The 13,241-nt window shown below is 46.6% G+C and overlaps 2 protein-coding genes and 1 pseudogene across 2 annotated transcripts in view; 1 reads left to right on the top strand and 2 right to left on the bottom strand.

Moving 5' to 3' along the window:
- LOC138724732 (uncharacterized) overlaps window positions 1-8,316 on the bottom strand; it is a 31,976-nt pseudogene extending 23,660 nt beyond the window's left edge.
- LPP (LIM domain containing preferred translocation partner in lipoma) overlaps window positions 1-13,241 on the top strand; it is a 741,798-nt gene that overhangs the window by 200,189 nt on the left and 528,368 nt on the right. The gene's annotated exons all lie outside the window — the stretch shown is intronic.
- PCYT1A (phosphate cytidylyltransferase 1A, choline) overlaps window positions 1-13,241 on the bottom strand; it is a 272,566-nt gene that overhangs the window by 153,711 nt on the left and 105,614 nt on the right. The gene's annotated exons all lie outside the window — the stretch shown is intronic.

The following is a 13,241-nucleotide window of genomic DNA, read 5'->3' on the forward strand; positions in this document are numbered from 1 at the left end:
GTGCTGAAGGTTTCATTGAGGTTTTGCATCTCTTAGACTAGGCAGTGACAATAACTCTGTCCCCGGCAGCTCAGCAATGGATGGGATTAGCCTACAAGGTGGTACATGGATTCCTTGAGATGTTTTCCGTGGTTTTCCAGGAGCAGTTCTGTGAGAATACAGAGTGTGAGTGGTTCCCCCTGCATTGTGCACTCTGAAGAGAGAAAAGCAATAAAAAAATGAAAGGGAAAATTTGCTCCTCAGTGTCTGCCTTGGACCTGGCCTGGCTGCAGAGAATTTCAAAGCAACACTTCAAGAAGGTGTTTTTTTTTTTTCTTCTGTTTGTTTTTAAAAATTAATTCAAATGAAATGAAAATTTTCACATGTTGGGTTTGTTTTTTAAAAAAGCTCTCAAATAATTAGAGTACTCAAAGTAAACAGGCTCTTCATGCTTTATTACTTGATGTCTATTATGGCTCCATTAGTGCACTGTGGCACTTCTGCTATTTTCCATATTTCAAAATGTTTTAAAGATGGGACGCAAATCATCAACGTAAATTGCCAGGAAAACAGAAATGAACCTTCTAAAAGGGAAATAATTTTATAGCTCTAATTTGATTAAGTAGTAAAGCTCATTGTTTCCATTTTAGGTGGACAGTAAAAACACAAGCAAAGTTAATATTTATTAATCTTAATGTGCAGGCCAGGTAATTACATTGCCTGTTGCGGCAGTGAGGTCCGCGTGACTCTCGCTTGCTCTCTTGTTGTATGTTTGCACGCCCTTTGAGTAAACAGGAAAGAGAGGCAGGTTTGGTGCTAATTAGAGAGATGAAACTCTCTTTCCAAAGGGCTCCTGAATTTAATCATTCACTCAGGACTATGGTTGCAGGTAGGTAATTGTGTTTAGTGACAGTAGCCAAAAACCGACAGTGGGGGGGCAGCTCTGGAAGATGCTGTGACTTAAACACACAGAAGTGTGTATGCAGGCATGTACACACATATGCGTGATGTTTTTTTCCCTCATTTTATTTTCTTCTTGTCCCTTTTCTTGCGATCTATAAGTAAATCCAGAGACATGCAGCATCCTAGTGCTGTGAAGAAGACCAACACTGCACTGTCACCAGCGAAGCTGTGGGACAGACATGTCAGGGGCATTGCTGGAAGCTGAGTCGGGAGCTCAGGAACTTTTGGGGCTGTTTCTGCTCTGCTGTGACTCTCCCCACACGGAGCATGACAAGGGGACAGAGCAAAGGAAAGGGGAGAGCAGACCAAAGCGTGCTGGCCCTGGAGCTTTTGCAGCCAGTGGAGCAGCCTGTTCTTGGCTGCTGGTCTAAACCTTCCTCGGAACAGAAAGGATGTTGTAGAGAGGAGGGTGCTGGCCTCTTCTCCCAAGTGACAGGGGACAGGACAAGAGGGAATGGACTCAAGCTCCGCCAGGGGAGGTTTAGGCTAGACGTTAGGAAAAAATTCTTTACAGAAAGGGTCATTGGGCACTGGAACAGGCTGCCCAGGGAGGTGGTTGAGTCACCTTCCCTGGAGGTGTTTAAGGCACGGGTGGATGAGGTGCCGAGGGATATGGTTTAGTGTTTGATGGGAATGGTTGGACTCGATGATCCGGTGGGTCTCTTCCAACCTGGTTATTCTGTGATTCTGTGATTCTGTGATCTGGAAGGCTTTGCCTTCAACAGTTCTACTTGCCATGTGCCTGTAAATCTGCTTGCTTCCATCACTGAGCACCTGTCAATGTCTTGGCTGGTAGACACTGGGCTGTCCTGTAGGAAAGATATTTCTACCAGGTGGTTGTAGATATATATGTTGGAGAAAGATTGTGACAATCGCCCAGGGCAGATAAGATCCATCACTTTGCTAAGCCAGAACCATGTCAGGAGCAAAGAGTGTCCACATCTCTGATTTGCATGTGCCTGTGCTGAGCCTACTCTAACCACGGAGGCTTCACGTGGCAAGCTGAGTGTTGCCTTCAGACACACGGTGTCTGTTTGAACGCAAAGCCTGGCTGGGACCTTCCAAGCCAAGGCAAGTTTGGCCCCACAGCCCTGCAGACCAGGCTAGCTGGTGGTGAGCAGGTACTAAACCCGTGACCTCTGGATCGGCACCAACCCAAATTAATACAAGCTACTTCCAAGACCATTAATGCTAGGCAGGAGCTGATTTAGAAATTTTCTTGCCTCCTCTCAATTGGCCTAGTGAAGAAGAAAAGAGCCCCAGAGGATCACAAGTCTACCATTTGATTTCCCTACCAAGCCTGCTCAGCATCTTGCAGGATTGGCCCTCCTGCATCCTGCCTTTTAATTGCTGACTGATTGTAATATAGGTTTTTATTTTCCCTATAATGACTCTTGGGGCCCCCAGATGTTCTCCTCAAGTGTGGTTGCGTCAGCACTAGAGACTGAATGACTGATACCAGCAATTTTTACAGCCTGAAAGAAAAGAAATATATGAAGGGGATTTAATTTAGCTCCAATATTGTGTTTTCATCTTCAAGACTCTACAAGAAAATGACACCAAAAGGTTATTTTACAATGAGGGTGAGGGAGAATTAGCCTGAGACAGGCAGAGATCACCAAGCTGGCTTTCTAATATCAGTTCATTACAGAAAATGCATTTGCACAGCCACTTCGCTGCTGCTGTTAATTTAAACCTAGATGATTAAAAGCTGTAATTGCACCATTTTAAATAAACGTCCGCTACCCGGATTATTATATTTTTAATTAGTGCGGCTCTGTTGAATGTTTTTATCCTTCTGATTGACTTGTTTATACAGTATTTGTTTATAATTCATTGATCTCCCTGGCCTTACTCTCTCCTGAGCATGCAGTTTGGTCATGATTCCAGCAAATGGCAGAGGACCAAACCAGAAAAGAGCAAAAGGTACCAGGTCAGCTCTCTCTTATGACTTCTTTGCAGCTCTTCTTCTTCACCTCCTGACCCAGGTGCTCATTTACAATTTGCTTTTCCTCAGGGCTGTGGGGGAGGATGAACAGCCTGGAGGACTGGCTGGTTGTGAGGCAGGAGGGGGGAAAATCGAATTTCCATCCAGGAATCCTCAGGATGTGGTGTTGGTGGGAGCATCCCAGGACCCCAAAGTTTCATCTTGTGTTTTGGGACCCATTCCTTAACCACTGTTTCACAGGCAGGAACTTTCTCCTCCTCTGTCTCTGGAGGACTCTAAAAATGTAAAATTTCCCTGGCAGAAGGGATGATTTCCTGGCAGGCTGTGTTGTATGTAGTGGAGATAGCTTTTCCAGGACACAGGCCTCCACTGCCCAGATCTGAGTGCAAAGCTTATTTCTAAGCCTTGCTCTCTTTCTTTGTGCTGCTGAATGTGGCTCTTGGATAAAATCCAGAATAAGCACCTAGACCCATGCTGGACTATGATACCCCATTGTTTGCTGTTCTCTGCCAGCGGCAAGGAGTTACATACAAGAACAACTTGAGGATCTTCATCCTGAGGTTCAGGGCCCTCCTGCTTGCTGCTCAGGGTCTGTGCTAAGGGAAACATTTAGAATCATAGAATCACCAGGTTGGTAAAGACCCACCGGATCATCGAGTCCAACCATTCCTATCAATTCGAAAACACGCTAAGAATATTCAAGATGTTACTTGCTCCTGTAGAACACCAGGCCATCTCTACTGATGCACTCCTCTCCTGTCACAGTAATATCTACAGGATAGGGACTGTCTTTTGCTCTGGCTTCATGATGCACCCAATACAGAGGTTGCTGACTGCTGACAAGAGCCCCGAGGGCCTCTAATGATGTGATGAATAGTCTGCTTGCCTGGGAAATACTCAAAGGCTTCCAAACACTTGACTTGACCCCGTTTTATAGAATCTCTGGAACCTTAAGGAATGGACCACGCCTTTAGTGTTATAGAATAGAGTTTGCCTGTGTCCCCCTGCTACGACAGCGTGTGGCCTCAGCATATCAGTGCTGTCTGTTGGTTAATGACTGCATCTGCAGCTTGGATCGGAACAGCCTGGTGACAGCACATTGCCAGAGAGGCTTTTGCAAGGGAAACACTATTTCTAGGCAAGTTATGATGTGGCCTGAGTGACCGGGCAGCAGCTAGACAGCTCTCCACGGTAAATGTACTGGAATGATGTTCATACATCCGTACAGAGCACTTCCAGGAACTAGTGGAGAGGAAGCTATAAAAGAAAGCAGCTGCTCCTGGGTCACGGGTACCAGCAAAAGGAGAGCATGGCACTGAAGGAAACCTCGTGGAACAACATGTTCATTCTCCTGACCTCACGGCTTAACGTGGATACAGATTTACTTTTGGAAGGCCACTTAAAAGACACTCATTTGTGTTCCATGTAAGCTGTACAGCTCCTCTCCAGCCTCAGAGAAGCTTATGTCCTTTAGCATAAAAAGAGAGGGCTGCCCGAGGACAGAGCAGGAAGGAATCAAAGAATGAATACTGGCTTCAGCCATGTTCTCATTGTGAATCCTTCAACAAGCCAGCCAGAAAATAAGATGAAAACTAGATATGGATGTAGCAGAGCCTGATCTCATGGGTACTGGGCAGATAGAACATGGGATGAATGGGGTTGGTGAGGGGTCATTGTAACTTTGTAGCAGCATTAAGAGAATTACAGTCCACAGCAAATAAGTCATTTTGGCCATTCAGAAAGGGTAATTGTACTTTGAGATCTCTGGGGTGTACTTTTCTTATTGGCTAGTAATCAGACTCTGTATTGCTTTTTCCTTATTTTGCTTAAAAATATAGGTTTGTCATGTTCATCAGGCGGCTGGCTTAATCTGCCCCAGTACTAATGCTTAATAGTGTTTTGTAATTGGCTGTAATGTCTATTAGGAGATAAACCTTGTAATTTAGTGAGCATCCTTGAAGTGTTTACGGTTATACGTGACACAAAGCTGAGGACTCCAATCTTCAGGACTCCAACCTTCAGGAACTTACAGGCAAGAGGGGTGTTAAAGACAAATCAAGGTGGTTTTACGTGAGAACGGCGGAGTGCTCCTTGGGCAGCCTGGAAGGGATGGGCTGGGATGAGGCAGCGGCAACTCTGCAGTCATCCGTAGCAGCTCTTGCTTTATTGAACTCTTACAGTTTGACAAATGGAAGTGGGTGTGAAAGTCTATGTCTTATTGATTTTGCCTATCAGAAAACAGACGTGTGCATAACTCGCTTTCCCTAATGAATTTTCTATTGCAATCTTTGTCTGTGGTAGGCTCATTGTGCAACTGCTGGTCATTCTGCAGAAAGTCATAGATACTGTCTAAAAGCTCGGATGACTTCTGGCAGCTCTCATTGGGGAACCAGCGCATTGTTGGTCTGATACTTTACTGACTATGAGTGTTTTGACTGCTAGAAAATCCCAAGTCAGAAGAGGAGGTTGTCCAGGCAGGGTCAGCACTCCAGCTGGCTCTCTGCTCTGTGCCCTGGCCAGATTTGTCTGCTCTGGGTTTAGTTTTGCTCCAAAGCCTTGGTTTCACCTATCTGATTTTTTAAAGGCTAAAAAGTTGTACTGTGACATGGAAATATGAAGACTTTGAGCTCTGGAAACAAGCAAGTTCTATAGCTGTTCCCTGCAGAGCACAGGGAACCTGAGGCACCCTCTTCCCTTTGCCTGGGTTGCAGCTCTCCTGTTCTCCTCTTTGGCTTTGGAAAGAGCAGCAATTTTCTGTTTTATTTTACCTGCACCCCTTGGGGAAGGAATCAGCCTCCACATGCTCACATGAGGAGCCCAGCCTGAGCTGGAGTGACACCTGCCTGAGTACATGCCTGCTTTTAGTTCTCCCCAGCTGAGCAGCAGTGCCCCAGTGCTACCAGCCCCAATCCTGGCTCCTCCAAACAACAGTGACGGAGATATCAATCAGAAGCCAAGACTGGCTCCTGCCAACTGTACATCTGGGGCATGAGCACACAGATATCTCACCTGGTACTCATGTTGGAATCATTTCTTTATTGGGTTCGTGCCAACTGTCTGTTGATGCGTGTGTGGAGGAGGGCTGGCCAGTTCTGAGATGCTGATGCTATTTTGCTGGTGGTCCTTTCTTCCCCCGAGGACAACACTCTTGTGGAGCCCTAGAAAGGATGCACAAGCAAGTCACTGGCATACTTTGAAGGGATCTTACTGCCAGGGAGCCTGCTATGGGCTATCTTGCTCTCAAGGCTGCGTTGCTGCTGCAGGTGAATAGCGGGTTTTCCAGGTGGCAGGATGACATTATGTCCTTTCCTTGTGTGCTCCCTCCTGAGATCCCTGTTGATATAAGGGGAGATGTATCCTCCTCAGGATACATATCCAGTGGAGGAGGAGGAAGATGCTTTCTTGTGTCTTGTTCTGTCTGGATGATGGCCAGGCTTTGCTTCATATAGCTCTGCAAGAAGGAGAAGTTTTCAAGGAAAGATTCTAACTTTTCCTCAGGCCATTTTCCCTTACATTCATATAACTCCTCTAGATACTCCCTCAAACTCTTGTTGGAGTGAATTTTCTAGAAGATGCTCTTTTAAACAGCACCTTCTTTGTTCTTTGCATTCCTACATGCTGCCCAAGGGACCTTCTCCTGAGCTCCTACAACTAGTAGGATCCTCACTCCTTTCAGCTTGCACAAGTTGCCCAGCAGAATTTTCAGGGTCCACAGTGGGGATTTGTTTGAGCACTGCCTCAGTTTTTCCTTTGTGAAACCCTTTATGAGCATGTAGGCATCCAGAAGGATTTAATCCAGACCGATGGTGCTAATGGTGCCTGGGAGAAGGCATGTGGTCCTCCACAGGCATTTGTCCAGCAGGTCAGAAAACTTACCTGGCCTGCCCTCGACAGCCAGTGCCTTGGAGCATCTTCAGCAACAAACAAAAATCCTCATCTCATCAGATTTCTCCAACACCCTCTTCATGAGGAAATTAATGGACTATATGATCTTTCTCTAGGTCCCCATCCAGGAAATCTAGCACTAAGATAAAGAGATCATTCATCACATCCTTAAGCCTTTCCACTGAGGCCTCCTGAGATGGTTTATTCTCCTGGATGACACAGTTACATTGCAGAATTATTTGTTCCTTCCCTCGTTTCTTATCTGCTACTTTTTGCTGGGTGATAAACTCAAATGATTGAAAGCTGAGTACAAAGAACTCACTAATTTGCCCAGACATGGTTTTCTACTTTGTTCTTCTGTCTCAGAATTTCCTCAGTTTCTTCCATTGCCTGGATGCTGATGTCAGTATCACCACTGCCAATGTGACAAATAAGGGAATTAATGATGGAGGTAATGTTATTGCACGTGTCATCAGTATCTGAGAAGAAAGGCAGAGTCTGGAATCCAGAGATCATTTCTAACTGATATCCTTCAGTCTAAAGACATTGTGTTTTCTGTAGACCAGTCTGCTCACTTGCTCACCTACATGTGGAGGCAGTGTCTGATGAGCCACATCCACCACACTGAATGAAATTCCTCCTTAAGAGCAGGTGGGCTCTGGCTTTGAGGGTGCATCATCCCTTCTGTGATCTCCTGGATCCTCCTGGGCCCTATCATCTAGGCATGGCTTGTGGTTTTGCTTGGCTGGGAGCTGGTGGGATCTATCCGTGCAGCTTTTCCAACTCAGCATCTCTCTGGGGAAGAAGAGGCAGGTCTTTACTCTCAATCAGTATTCTCAATGACTCTCTCATGTACAGGTCAATAACCCCCAGCAAGGTGATGACTCATCTCCGCACACCTGAGTCAACAGCAGCCTGAACCCTGATATCTTCATCGACCAGTGCTTTGGCCTCTGTTTCTGCAATGCCAAACTCCAGAACTGCATTTGACAGCCAGTCCACAATCTTGGAATGGATACGGGAGTTATTCTGTGGGAAGGTCAACAACATTGCTGTCATTGCAATCTAAGGCAATGAACATGCCCCTGCTATAGCTGTCAGAGCTCCTCGAGCATTGTTGCTGCATAACACAACTCTCACCATTTTTACCACACTTCCCAGAACAATTCCAGCCTCCAGCTCCCATTGCCTCCAGGGGTTGTTTATTCAAGCTGTTTAAGATGCAGTCTCCTGCAGCCTGGAGCTCTAGTGTCCAGGAAACGGTGAGTGCCACACACTGTGCCAAAGTGCCACCACCACAGGCCACCTGGTCCCCTGAGCCTTTTATTGGACATAGCCTTCCTTTCTCTGCCCCTGCCAGTGCTACTTGAACTGCGAAGTTTCAGAAGATTTGAGTGAATATAGAGTTGTTTTGGACGCTGAGCAACAACAAAATCATTACTGGGAGAAGAAGATACGTGTGGAAGTAATTCCTTACAGGCTGTGCCTAGAACAAACCCCACTACATCTACCCCTAGGCAGAACAGTTCACTTACCTTCATGTTCCCTAACTTTCTTATAACCTGTTAAAAATTGGCAACTCTGACATGAGACATTCTCTTTAGAAATGAAAAGCAGGTGCTTAGTTTTGGGGAAAAATCTTCGTAAGTGCAGCAGCACTGCCAGCATCCTCACACGATTCTGCCCCCTGAAAGTGCTGCTCTAGGGAAAACCCTTCTCTGCAGACTCCTGTCTCCATCCTCTGCAGTGGGGTCGTACCCAGAGCTCAGACAGCCCCTGGCACAGAGGACACCCGTCCTGAGCTTCGGATTCAGACCATAAATAGGACAATCTGTGCTCTTTGGCTCTCTCTGCTGGCTACAGAGCACCCCATTCCTGTGTCTGTGCTCAGCGATGTCCCTTCACATTGCACCCTTAGGGGAGGAGGCGGGTGTGGGGAGCAGAGCATCGGGGAAAGAAATATTATGTTTGAGCTCTTGGGAAGAATCACAAACCCTAATGAGCACGGGAATTGTGGGGAAGAAAAGAGGAGGCAGTGAAGTTTTATACAAGAGCCTTGCAAATGGGACAGCCAGTTTCCAGGAGAATCCTTTTTCTTCTTTAAGCTTCACTCCTTAGAAAAAGGTGAGATTTTCCTTGAAGGCAGAACACAGAGCTGTGTAACAGAGCAAATGGTCTACCTTGGGGGGCAGGAGTGCTGGGTATTTTGTTGGCCTTGGGGGGTTCACTGACTTCTTCTCTGTGCCTAGGGGACTCTCCTAACAAGTGTTGTGGGATGAGTAAAGGAGGGCCTGGAGGCATCTCTCATCTCACCCTGCGGGAATGCTTTGCCAGGGCTGGAGGCCAGTAGCTGGAGCTCAGCAGGCTGCCTGTAGTGAGAATCATCTGCAAGAAGGGGAAGGCATGCACCAGAGAGCATCAGGAGGGATGCTCTGGCATTGCATGCAGGACCAAGTCCCTCTGTCTCTGGTCCAGCAATCAACCCAGGTGATGAGCAAAGTGTGAATTTTAATACAGTTTTACGATTTCTCAGGGAATCTCTCAGTAGGAAGTACTAGAAACCTTTGTTAAATTAATTTTGTTAACTGAATGACCAGATAGGTTTCTTTGTCAGGTTATGTCGGATGATGTTGGCACAAACTGGCACTTGTATAATACGTATGAGCAAAACTGAACTTGATGATTTTTTTGTGACCTTGTTGATTTTTTTTGTGTGTTCTACAACTTGTTTATGGCGTAATTCTCTGAAGACTGGGATCCAAAAAGTCTTCTGAGGTACTCACAGCATCCAGCCAAATAGCTATTCTCAGATGTGCAATTAGTTGTTGACAAAAAGTAACAAATAATTTCCTATCAAAGCAAAGGAGAAAAAAAGCTCAGTGTAAATAAGTTTTATTGCATTATTCTGGTGAGAATCTGTCAAAGAGTCTGAAGGTGTTCAGAGAGTACAGTCTGTTCCTTTATCATAATAACTTTTATTGCCTAGGTATAGCTTTTCTCACCCTGGTCAATAAACATCCTGCTGCTTTGCTTTCAGAGAATTAGGACTCAATTGCAGCAGCAACTGCTTCTTTCTGAACATCTGATGCTGATCCAGAGGGGCTAGGGGTTTCTCCAGTGCTCCACAGAGGGGCCAGGAGCTGAGCAGGATGAAAGGGAAGAAAATTCCGGTGATGAGAGCGGAGACCTAGGTATTTGAAGTGCTCCTGGTGGCTGTGGATCAGAGTGATGGTGTAATGACTGCTAGGAGCCACAGAGACAGAGTAAATGCAGCATAGAGCATCTTACAGGCTGTTATGGGTGAGGAGTAGTTATGCCCATGGCTGCAGGCTCTTCATCTTTTCTGTGGAACCAAAAGGAGTAAGTTGGTGTCAGATGTGACCCAGGCTATGAAATCTGGATCCCACAAGTGTTTTGTCTGCACCAGAGCTAGATTTGCTTCAAGCTATCTGCTACCAACAAGCTGTATGGGCCAAGGAAGACTTGTCTTTTTAACCAATTTGGACTGCATGTAAAAAACATCCTGGCCTGCTTGCTGGAGTGAATGACCCTCCCTGGCATCATTAGTCAGAGAGTTTGCTGTTGGGGATGGCTGAGAAGCTCATCACTGACTACCCGCTGGGGGTACGTGGGTTTCCAGGCCTTATACAACCTTTTCTAGTTTTCATTAAAAGCAACTCTTCAGACAGCAGTTTCAAGGCCTTTTATGTGGTTCCTCATGGACATTTCCCTGCACTGTCTTAGATGAATCACTGGGTTGAATGTACTGGCTGGAATGGGGATTGCTCTGGGTCTGCCCATGACACCAAGTGCAAGAGGGGATATGAATCAGCTGTGTGTGGATCATCACAGCCCCTAACCTCCTCCAGGCCCATGCTGAGTCCGCTCCTCAGTGGAGCCTCAGCTCTGGGCTGCAGAGAGCATCACTTGAAAAGCTCTCTTAAAAACTATTCCTTCCTTCAGCACCTTTGGCCCCTGTGAACTGACCGTGAGCTATGTGCTCATCCCGGATTCAGCCTTGCCTAGCAAGAGTCTTCCCAGCCTGGGACACTTTTCCATGGCTATGTGGCCAAGGATTAAATTCAGACCCATTCCATCTCTTTACTCCATAATTCCCACCTATTCAAGTGAAGTAATAAATCTTTCTTTGTCTTACTAGTCTTTTTAGCTCAGCAGGGCAAGACCGTGTCTTACACTGTGTTTGTATGGCTCCCAGCACCTGGGATTGCTGGCACTGCCACGTTGCAGTCATATGTGGTGATACCATTTTTGATGCCCTAGGAGCCATCTCCTGAGATTTCAGGAGCTTCTGAGTTCGTGGAAGAAGCTGGTTTGTCTTTCTGCCTCTGAACTGAGGACATTTGCATACGACTCCACCAGTATATCTTCATTAAGCTTTGTAGAAGCTGCCGTGATGTGACGGCAACTGTATTGCTGAAACAGGCTGCTATAGTGCGTGAATCACCCCGTCTTTAATTCCTGCCTGTGCTTGAGGATCATCCACATCTCTGTTTGTCATGGGTTTCACTCCAGCAGTTTGCAAGATCAGGTCCCTTCAGAAGCACTGGCTAAGCATAGTGACCAAGAGGAAAAGCTTCAGGCAAGTAGTGGTCTATTTATAACCCGTGAAAGATGGACTCAGTATGTAAGAATATTCAAGCCTCTGGCACCTCCACCCCCTTTCTGTTCCTGTAGCTGCTGTCTTGAGGCTGCCTCAGCACTGAAGAATTAGCTGCTTTTTGAAAGCTAAGTGGAACCTCAGTCAAGACAGGAGCAAGCAGCCAGTGGAGAGCTCTGCTTTACTGAATCCCCTAAAATCTGCTCCCTTGACAATGCACAGCAGCAAAGGAATCAGATGTGAGCTAGGACTGTTGCCCTCTCCTAAGAGAGTCTGTCTCCAGACTCTCAGACAGGGTCCTATTCTCACCCTGTTGTCTGCTTTTAGGACTGAGAAATGATAATGCGCTTCTCAAATATCTTTTCAGAGGCTTCCATCCCAACAGTGCCAGCCCTCCCCCTCTCAGGAATGAGTTAATCCTGCAGCGTCCACAGCTGCACCAGCCACAGAAATCCAGGCAGTGAAAAAGGGTGCTCTGTGTGGCAAGGGTCTCTCCTTATTCCCCTGAAGAGAATCACCGTTCCTTGCCCAGTCTGCAACACGTGCAGCTTTAGTATAGAAGGCAGAGTCCTTAATCCCACCACACTGCAAGCAGGGCAGTGGAAGCTGATCTCAGGTCATACCACAAAACCTGTATCTCTCGCAAAGGAGGAGGAGAGGAGGCTCCCAGGAGTGAGGGACACAGGGGATCATGTCACGGCAGGTGCAGGACTCAGCTTCCCTGGCAGAATCCAGGCAGGGAGCAAGCAGCCTTTAATCTTGCCTGCAGCACAGGCAGCAGCGGCGGCTGTTCCAGGGGGGAGAGCAGCATCCAGTCCTGCCTCTGGACTCGGAGGAGCTGATGCCACGTCCCATCCCCATGCACGTCTCCTGCTGTCCTAGCCTGTTTTTAGCCTGCTGTGGAGCAGCCCAGCCAAGCCCTGTGGAGAGTGAGCGCGGCAGGGCTGGGATTTCACATTGACGCTGCTTTAGGTCCCAATGACAAAGGACTCACTGCCAGTTTGAATCTAACATACCCCAGCCCACAGGTATGGGGGACACAGCCCAAGAATAAAGGCAATGGCCTGTAAGACATCAAGAATGATGCCCCACACAGAGCTACACTCAGCACAGACCAGAAGAGACTCAACGTGCTTTCAGTTGGGGAATCCACCTCCACTGGGGTCATGCTCAGCCCTTCATCCATGAAAGTCTCCAAGATCCCCCATTTTTCACCTTTCCTCCACATGTGATGCCTACAAATTCTTGATTACCTTTAATCTTGAATGAAGGATTTCTCATTAATGATGAATTTCTCATTCTCTCGTGCAGGATGCATGCTGTACAGCTCCAATTTACCCACGACTGCATGTCACAAACCAGCACAGCCTGAAAGGGAAGAGACTCTGCAAAAGACGAAGAATTTCTCCTCCATTGAGAGATACGTATTTTTTCCCTCAGTGCTATCTGCTACCCTACCAAACCTTTTAATACTGCCTTTAATGTAGTGGGTGATGTCGTGAGTAGAAGACTGCTGTAATCAATTTGTTAGAGGGAGTAGGCTGGTAGCATGGGGTTAACATCTCATCTTTACAGGGATGCAATCTCCTGCACAGAACAAAGAAAACTTTCCAAGGGAATCTCAGAAGCAGTGTTTGTCAAGGATGTTGCAAGGAATAAAATGAGTGAGGTAAGAAAACCTTTTAGTGTTTGTAGCTAAGGAGAAAATGAGGTATGTGTGGGGTAAAGTTGTACTGTGAATCACTTTTATGACCCCCAATCGCTTGAAATACACAACTGTGATTTATAGTGATGCCTCTAGTGATAGGTGTAAATCCTCTAGACTGAGTGAGGTGCCAGTGCTGTGAA

The sequence above is a fragment of the Phaenicophaeus curvirostris genome, chromosome 10, assembly GCF_032191515.1.
Source record: "Phaenicophaeus curvirostris isolate KB17595 chromosome 10, BPBGC_Pcur_1.0, whole genome shotgun sequence".
Classification (NCBI taxonomy): Eukaryota; Metazoa; Chordata; class Aves; order Cuculiformes; family Cuculidae; genus Phaenicophaeus; species Phaenicophaeus curvirostris.